General features: G+C 31.8%; 1 long non-coding RNA gene across 1 annotated transcript; it reads right to left on the bottom strand.

The window, feature by feature from the left end:
* Positions 1 to 4,859: 4,859 nt before the first annotated feature.
* LOC137408820 (uncharacterized) lies at positions 4,860 to 5,662 on the bottom strand. The gene is made up of 3 exons (XR_010980143.1): positions 5,410 to 5,662; positions 5,191 to 5,259; positions 4,860 to 4,926 (listed from the first exon to the last, which is right to left on the bottom strand). It is a non-coding gene; the product is annotated as an uncharacterized lncRNA (long non-coding RNA).
* Between the last annotated feature and the right edge of the window lie 3,237 nt (positions 5,663 to 8,899).

Below are 8,899 nucleotides of genomic sequence, written 5' to 3'. Positions count from 1 at the left end.
AATTGATAGCATATTACTGAGATACTAAGTTTCACCTTCCAAAAACCCATTTCAAAAAGTTGCTAGGGTTACTTAACCACCACAGTTCTACTTCTCCATTCTTTACTATGTTGGTGACTCCCATATATTGGGAGTTTTCCTTTCCTTTATGTCTTGAAAAATAACTCCGAAATTATATATAATATAATTGGTAAAATCCGCTTTTTGAATAATAATTAATATTTTAATTATTATTAGAATTTTAGTTTTTTTAGCACTAGTTCTAAGCTTCAAAAAGTGTAAAAATAAATTCAGCTCAATGCAAGTGTATGCAAATTTGTGAAGTGTGGCCTTATATAAAACAATGTTTACACAATTGTCTATACTCTTCTATGTTCTACTCAGATTTTAGGCACACATATAGAGCTGGGGCAGGTATAATCTGAGTTTAAGACTGTACGAGTTTAAACAATGACTTCATAGCTAGTTGGCTGTGGCGGAAAAAATGTCACATCTTAGAAATAAAACATATTCCAAACCATGTGCCGTTTCCTCTGGTGTGCCCCAGGGATCTGTTTTAGGCCCCCTTCTTTTTTTGATTTTTATAAATAATATGCCAGCAGCTATCAAGATTTCTAGACTCAGATTTTTTGCTGATGATGCTCTCCTATATTCCCAGATTGAGTCAGCCAGCGACTGTGCAAATCTTCAAGCAGATCTTGATTGGCTCAAAAACTGGGCTGATAAATGGCAGATGGAATTTAACATCACAAAATGTGAGACAACTTCTTTTTTAGGTCTCATGAGAGCCCCTTTTTTCACAAACATCTTATGAAAAGCCAACAACTAACTTATGTCAATCACTTTAAATACCTCGAAGTCATTATAGACAATAAAATCTACTTTAACCTTCACATAAAAAAGACTATAACCAAATCTTTATCCACACTCTACATGCTCATGAGGTCCCTCAAAAGTTGATCATCCAAAACAAAAATCCTTTCTTTTAAAACCATCTGCCGCCCAGTTCTTGAATATTCAACAACTGTCTGGTCTCCATTTTTATCCAAGCTCATAGACTCCCTCGAGTCTGTGAACAGAAAAGCTTTTAGGTGGGTGTTTAAACATTAAAAAAATGAGAGGATTTCTGACCTCATGTCTGAGTGGTCATGGGCCACCCTTGCAGAGCATTGAAGGATGGCTGACCAAAATTTAAAAAACAAATAAATAAATAAAGAAATTGCAATACCAACCCATTTTTTCTCAGATGCCCATCTACACAATACACGCCACAAAAGCATTAAAGGTGCAATCAACACCAATGTTAAAAAACACTCCTTTTTGTGCAGACCCTTAACAGCTAACCCTTTTTTTCACTCACCTCCACCAAGAACGTTGAATATTTATTGAAAGTTCTTGCCCCCCACCTAACCCCTACCCTCAATTCTAATAACAACATCGCCTCAGCCAAATTTAAAAAATCACAATAATAAAGGAAAGGAAAAACCCAAACTAAGAATAATCTACTCATGTTACTTAATAAAGATATCGCTCTAATGCCCCATTATGGGACAAACGCGATTGATTGATTTGACTTGACGTTTTTAATTGATAACATATTACTGAGACACTAACTTTCACCTTCCAAAAACCCACTTAAAAAGTAGCTAAGGTTACTTGTCCACAACAATTCTACTTTCTATTCTTTATTTTGTTGTTGATTCTCATATATTAGATGTTTTCGCTTTCTGAATGTTTAAAAAAAACTCCAAAATTGTACATCAAATAATTGGTAAAAATCCGTTTTTTGAATAATAATTGATTTTATAATTATTATTAGAATTTAAACTTCTTTGTTGGTTTAGACCAATATAAAAGTCTTCCAGTCAGTATTTATTTTTAGCACTGATTCCAAACTTCAAAAAGTGTAAGAAAAATTCAGCTTAATGCAAGTGTATGCAAATCTTTTGAACATTCGTCGCCACCGGAAGTGAGGCTTAATATAAAATGATGGTTACATGATTGTCTATACTCTTCTATGTTCTACTTAGAGTATAATGGCAGTCTTGACCTTGACTTAACCCCTAGGCGTAACTTTAACTTCAAGCTGTTCATCCAGATATGGTTATCCAACAGAATCAATATGCCATTTAGTGTGGAAATTATATTGTTCAAATAGACAATGCTTTCAAATAACTCAAAACAAATTCTGTAATAGCGAAGGTCACAATTAAATCGTTGTAATTGTTATTAACCAGTGTAGTAAACCTAAAAGAATCGCTAACTATTCTAGCGAGCAAATTATAAAATGGGCAATGATTTTACAAAGAGTGGTGAGAGAGCAACTCCATAAGCTTTTATTTAAAATAGACCGAAGAAAAGACGATAGACATCATTAAAGGTTGACTTGCAATAAAATTCATATGACAGTTATTCGGTATGAAAAGATTCACCATGCCTGACTCTGTTGTGTTGTAGGTGCCAAATATGTGGGAATGTGATTACAAGCTCTTAAAAGCTAAAAAACGAACAGTTAATCGCAGCCACACGAGACCGCTGTAGTTTGGATTCGCTTTCCAAAACGGCTCAAATGGGACGTACTTGTTACAAGATGGTTTCTGTTTACACTTTCGTGCAATCTCATTCGTCAAAATATTTTCACAAATATACTTCACACATGCAATAAAACCATGTTTATTGTTCTTACGCGTCTGTTTTATCGTCATTGTAATGCTGTCACTTTTAGCACTGATATCTTATGACTTACCGTAAAAAATCGTTAAACTTTTCAACCTTAGCTCGAATGAGTACATATCATTGTCAGTAGTATAGTGAGAGCAGATCTACACACCTATGCACTTAAAGTTGGATTTTGGGTACATTTTAGCCCGAGAACCTCGGAGAATGGTGTTGTCTGATGGAAAGTTTGGGGGGGTAGGTGTGTGAGTGTTGGGAGCTAAGGTTATGAAGTTTGAGAGGAATTGTGGGAAGGATGCGGTGCTGGTCGAGAGGAATTGTGGGAAGGATGAGGTGAAGAGGGCGATGGTTTCGGGTTTCGATGCGATGGGTTTGGGGTTCGGGTGTCGACGAGTTGAGCGATCGATCGTCGAATGGTTGGGGTCGGGTTGGCGACCGGTGGGGTGAACGGTGTTATGTCGTTTCGGTTGAATGAACGCTATTCTCAGTACTTTATTAACACACCTGATGATCTCTTACTACACTTTATAATAATTGTACACATACTTATTATCTGTACTTTGTTAACACACCTGGTGATCTCTTACAGCACTTTATAATAATTGTACACATACTTATTCTCTGTACTTTATTAACACTCTTGATGATCTCTTACTACACTTTATAATAATTGTACACATACTTATTATCTGTACTTTGTTAACACACCTGGTGATCTCTTACAGCACTTTATAATAATTGTACATATACTTATTCTCTGTACTTTATTAACACCCCTAATGATCTCTTACAGCACTTTATAATAATTGTACATATACTTATTCTCTGTACTTTATTAACACTCTTGATGATCTCTTACAGCACTTTATAATAATTGTACATATACTTAATATCTGTACTTTATTAACACTCTTGATGAACTCTTACAGCACTTTATAATAATTGTACATATACTTATTATCTGTACTTTAATAACACTCCTGATGATCTCTTACTACACTTTATAATAATTGTACATATACTTATTCTCTGTACTTTATTAACACTCCTGATGATCTCTGACAGCACTTTATAATAATTGTACATATACTTATTCTCTGTACTTTATTAACACTCTTGATGATCTTTTACAGCACTTTATAATAATTGTACATATACTTATTCTCTGTACTTTATTAATACTCCTGATGATCTCTTACAGCACTTTATAATAATTGTACACATACTTATTCTCAGTACTTTATTAACACTCCTGATGATCTTTTACAGCACTTTAGAATAATTGTACACATACTTATTCTCTGTACTTTATTAACACTCTTGATGATCTCTTACTACACTTTATAATAATTGTACACATACTTAATATCTGTACTTTATTAACACTCTTGATGAACTCTTACAGCACTTTATAATAATTGTACATATACTTATTCTCAGTACTTTATTAACACTCCTGATGATCTCTTACAGCACTTTATAATAATTGTACATATACTTATTCTCAGTACTTTATTAACACTCTTGATGATCTCTTACAGTACTTTATAATAATTGTACATATACTTATTCTCTGTACTTTATTAACACTCCTGATGATCTCTTACAGCACTTTATAATAATTGTACATATACTTATTCTCTGTACTTTATTAACACTCTTGATGATCTCTTAATACACTTTATAATAATTGTACATATACTTATTCTCTGTACTTTATTAACACTCTTGATGATCTCTTACTACACTTTATAATAATTGTACATATACTTATTCTCAGTACTTTATTAACACTCCTGATGATCTCTTACAGCACTTTATAATAATTGTACATATACTTATTCTCAGTACTTTATTAACACTCTTGATGATCTCTTACAGCACTTTATAATAATTGTACATATACTTAATATCTGTACTTTATTAACACTCTTGATGAACTCTTACAGCACTTTATAATAATTGTACATATACTTATTATCTGTACTTTGTTAACACACCTGATGATCTCTTACAGCACTTTATAATAATTGTACATATACTTATTCTCTGTACTTTATTAACACTCTTGATGATCTCTTACAGCACTTTATAATAATTGTACATATACTTAATATCTGTACTTTATTAACACTCTTGATGAACTCTTACAGCACTTTATAATAATTGTACATATACTTATTCTGAAGATTCAAATTTATAAACCCTTCTCCGAAAAGGTCTATATTTAGTTCGCTGATACCCAGGATCCTACAATTGCAATGATTATAGTCAGAGTAGAATACGCAGACAAATTAAAACACAGTCAGGTCTTACTTTGAATTTCAATTCCAACACCTTTTGTTTTAAAGTGAAGTTATACAAATATTAATTACTGTTTTCACAGACTGTTACTGATTTTAACATTCCTACATACCAATTGGAGTGAATTTTGTTGAATGTATTTGATCTTTAGTTACATGTTTTATCATTATACAACGATATTAGACGAAATAAATATAATGTAATACTTACTTTTAAAGTCAATGTAACATCGAAGTTACAAAATAATTCTTCTCTTTGTCGCTGCATGACCAATGATTTCTACAATAATTTCCAAATTACTTTGTATAATTTAATTGTTTCATTTAAGCAAACCCTATAATTCGAAATATATTTAATATGTAGTTTATATTCTCAAGTTTCCTTTGATCAAAAATATAATTTAGTAAAATATTATAATGTAATACTTACTTTCTTTTGAAGCTTGATCTTGTTTCGAAAAGCCTTCTGTTTTTCAGGATCTACCTCTCTACCCCAAGGGCAGTAGCCCCATATCTCCACACACGTGTCGATGCAATTTGTCTGAGTTAGGAGTCTATCCACGTTTTTGTCTCGAGCACACATTGTAAACTATTATAAATAAAATGAGATGAAAAACTTATTCTTTCTCGTTGCTTATATAGTAAGTAGAAGCAATGTTATGGTTCATTAAATTTGTGTAATTTATGTTCACGAAATTGTAAAATCAGCTAAACAGTTTTCGCGAAATTCACTTTCGCGAAATTCAATTTCGCGAAAGTTGACTATATAATATATATGTGTAATTTCGCGAAATCCAATTTCGCGAAATCCAATTTCGCGAAATTCACTTTCGCGAAATTCAATATCACGAAAGTTGACTATATAATATATATGTGTAATTTCGCGAAATCCAATTTCGCGAAATCCAATTTCGCGAAATTCACTTTTGCGAAATTCAATTTCGCGAAAGTTGACTATATAATATATATGTGTAATTTCGCGAAATCGAATTTCGCGAAATCCAATTTCGCGAAATTCACTTTCGCGAAATTCAATTTCGCGAAAGTTGACTATATAATATATATGTGTAATTTCGCGAAATCCAATTTCGCGAAATCCAATTTCGCGAAATTCACTTTCGCGAAATTCAATATCACGAAAGTTGACTATATAATATATATGTGTAATTTCGCGAAATCCAATTTCGCGAAATCCAATTTCGCGAAATTCACTTTCGCGAAATTCAATTTCGCGAAAGTTGACTATATAATATATATGTGTAATTTCGCGAAATCCAATTTCGCGAAATCCAATTTCGCGAAATTCACTTTCGCGAAATTCAATTTCGCGAAAGTTGACTATATAATATATATAATGTGTAATTTCGCGAAATTCACTTTCGCGAAATTCAATTTCGCGAAAGTTGACTATATAATATATATATAATGTGTAATTTCGCGAAATCCAATTTCGCGAAATTCACTTTCGCGAAATTCAATTTCGCGAAAGTTGACTATATAATATATATAATGTGTAATTTCGCGAAATCCAATTTCGCGAAATTCACTTTCGCGAAATTCAATTTCGCGAAAGTTGACTATATAATATATATAATGTGTAATTTCGCGAAATTCACTTTCGCGAAATTGAATTTCGCGAAAGATGACTATATAATATATATATATAATGTGTAATTTCGCGAAATTCACTTTCGCGAAATTCAATTTCGCGAAAATCTGTTTACTATTTTCGCTTCATTGATTCTGTTGGATACGCCACTATTCTTCAATACTCTGTATAAGAAGCTTGCTCAGTGTAATTTTCCTTTTCATCACTTAGTCCTGCTCCTGATGCCTACTTATATACAGATTGAGATTTTGGGGCAATCGAGCGTTGATACCATAAGGCTTGTATGCTTCAGCTAGAATTCTGTTAGCCGGCTACTCGCGATTAAGTTCGTTGAGTGTCGCTGTGTTCAGGCTGTCGTGTGGACAAGCGCCTTGGCAATCGACCTGAGTGTTTTCCTAGGCTTGCCTATGGAATTCTCCTGTTTGGTTTGGCTTAACCACTCCATAACAGTCTCTTGCCCAGTAAATAGAGGGATGAGCAAAAAAAAAAGAAGGCCCAATGGACAGATGGAGGAATTGTACTAAGGTAGGTATAGGTAAGTATTCGTTTTGAAGAGAATATAAAGAAAATGAATATATGTATTGTTTTGAATAAATGTAGTATGTATCATTTATTCTCTCAAAGATTGATGAATGATAACAGGGTTCTCTTTACCAAAAGTATTTTGTCATGATTTTATCGAAAGATTGTGTATTATATATCACTTCACAGTCTTTTCCATATTTTGAAGATATCAGGTAGAATGTGATGCTAGCAAGTCTACTAGTTTAATTTAATTAAAGGATCCATGGGTGCTTTACCGCTTCATGGAATAATTCTCAATATACTGATTACTCATGATGATCTCTCACAGTGCAATCAGGAGTGTTAATAAAGTACTGAGAATAAGTATATGTACAATTATTATAAAGTGTAGTAAGAGATCATCAGGTGTATTAATAAAGTACAGAAAATAAGTATGTGTACAATTATTATAAAGTGCTGTAAGAGATCATCAAGAGTGTTAATAAAGCACAGAGAATAAGTATATGTACAATTATTATAAAGTGCTGTAAGAGATCATCAAGAGTGTTAATAAAGTACAGAGAATAAGCATATGTACAATTATTATAAAGTACTGTAAGAGATCATCAGGAGTGTTAATAAAGTACTGAGAATAAGTATATGTACAATTATTATAAAGTACTGTAAGAGATCATTAGGAGTGTTAATAAAGTACTGAGAATAAGTATATGTACAATTATTATAAAGTACTGTAAGAGATCATTAGGAGTGTTAATAAAGTACAGAGAATAAGCATATGTACAATTATTATAAAGTACTGTAAGAGATCATCAGGAGTGTTAATAAAGTACTGAGAATAAGTATATGTACAATTATTATAAAGTACTGTAAGAGATCATCAGGAGTGTTAATAAAGTACTGAGAATAAGTATATGTACAATTATTATAAAGTGCTGTAAGAGATCATCAGGTGTGTTAATAAAGTACAGAGAATAAGTATATGTACAATTATTATAAAGTACTGTAAGAGAACATTAGGAGTGTTAATAAAGTACTGAGAATAAGTATATGTACAATTATTATAAAGTGCTGTAAGAGATCATCAGGAGTGTTAATAAAGTACTGAGAATAAGTATATGTACAATTATTATAAAGTGCTGTAAGAGATCATCAAGAGTGTTAATAAAGTACTGAGAATAAGTATATGTACAATTATTATAAAGTACTGTAAGAGATCATCAGGTGTGGTAAAAAAGTACAGAGAATAAGTATGTGTACAATTATTATAAAGTGTAGTAAGAGATCATCAAGAGTGTTAATAAAGTACAGAGAATAAGTATGTGTACAATTATTCTAAAGTGCTGTAAAAGATCATCAGGAGTGTTAATAAAGTACTGAGAATAAGTATGTGTACAATTATTATAAAGTGCTGTAAGAGAACATCAGGAGTATTAATAAAGTACAGAGAATAAGTATATGTACAATTATTATAAAGTGCTGTAAGAGATCATCAAGAGTGTTAATAAAGTACAGAGAATAAGTATATGTACAATTATTATAAAGTGCTGTCAGAGATCATCAGGAGTGTTAATAAAGTACAGAGAATAAGTATATGTACAATTATTATAAAGTGCTGTAAGAGATCATCAGGAGTGTTATTAAAGTACAGATAATAAGTATATGTACAATTATTATAAAGTGCTGTAAGAGTTCATCAAGAGTGTTAATAAAGTACAGATATTAAGTATATGTACAATTATTATAAAGTGCTGTAAGAGATCATCAAAAGTGTTAATAAAGTACAGAG

This window comes from Watersipora subatra, chromosome 11 (genome assembly GCF_963576615.1).
Source record: "Watersipora subatra chromosome 11, tzWatSuba1.1, whole genome shotgun sequence".
Lineage (NCBI taxonomy): Eukaryota > Metazoa > Bryozoa > Gymnolaemata > Cheilostomatida > Watersiporidae > Watersipora > Watersipora subatra.
The sequence above is the reverse complement of the archived record's forward strand: the minus strand, read 5'-3'. Positions and strand labels throughout refer to the sequence as shown.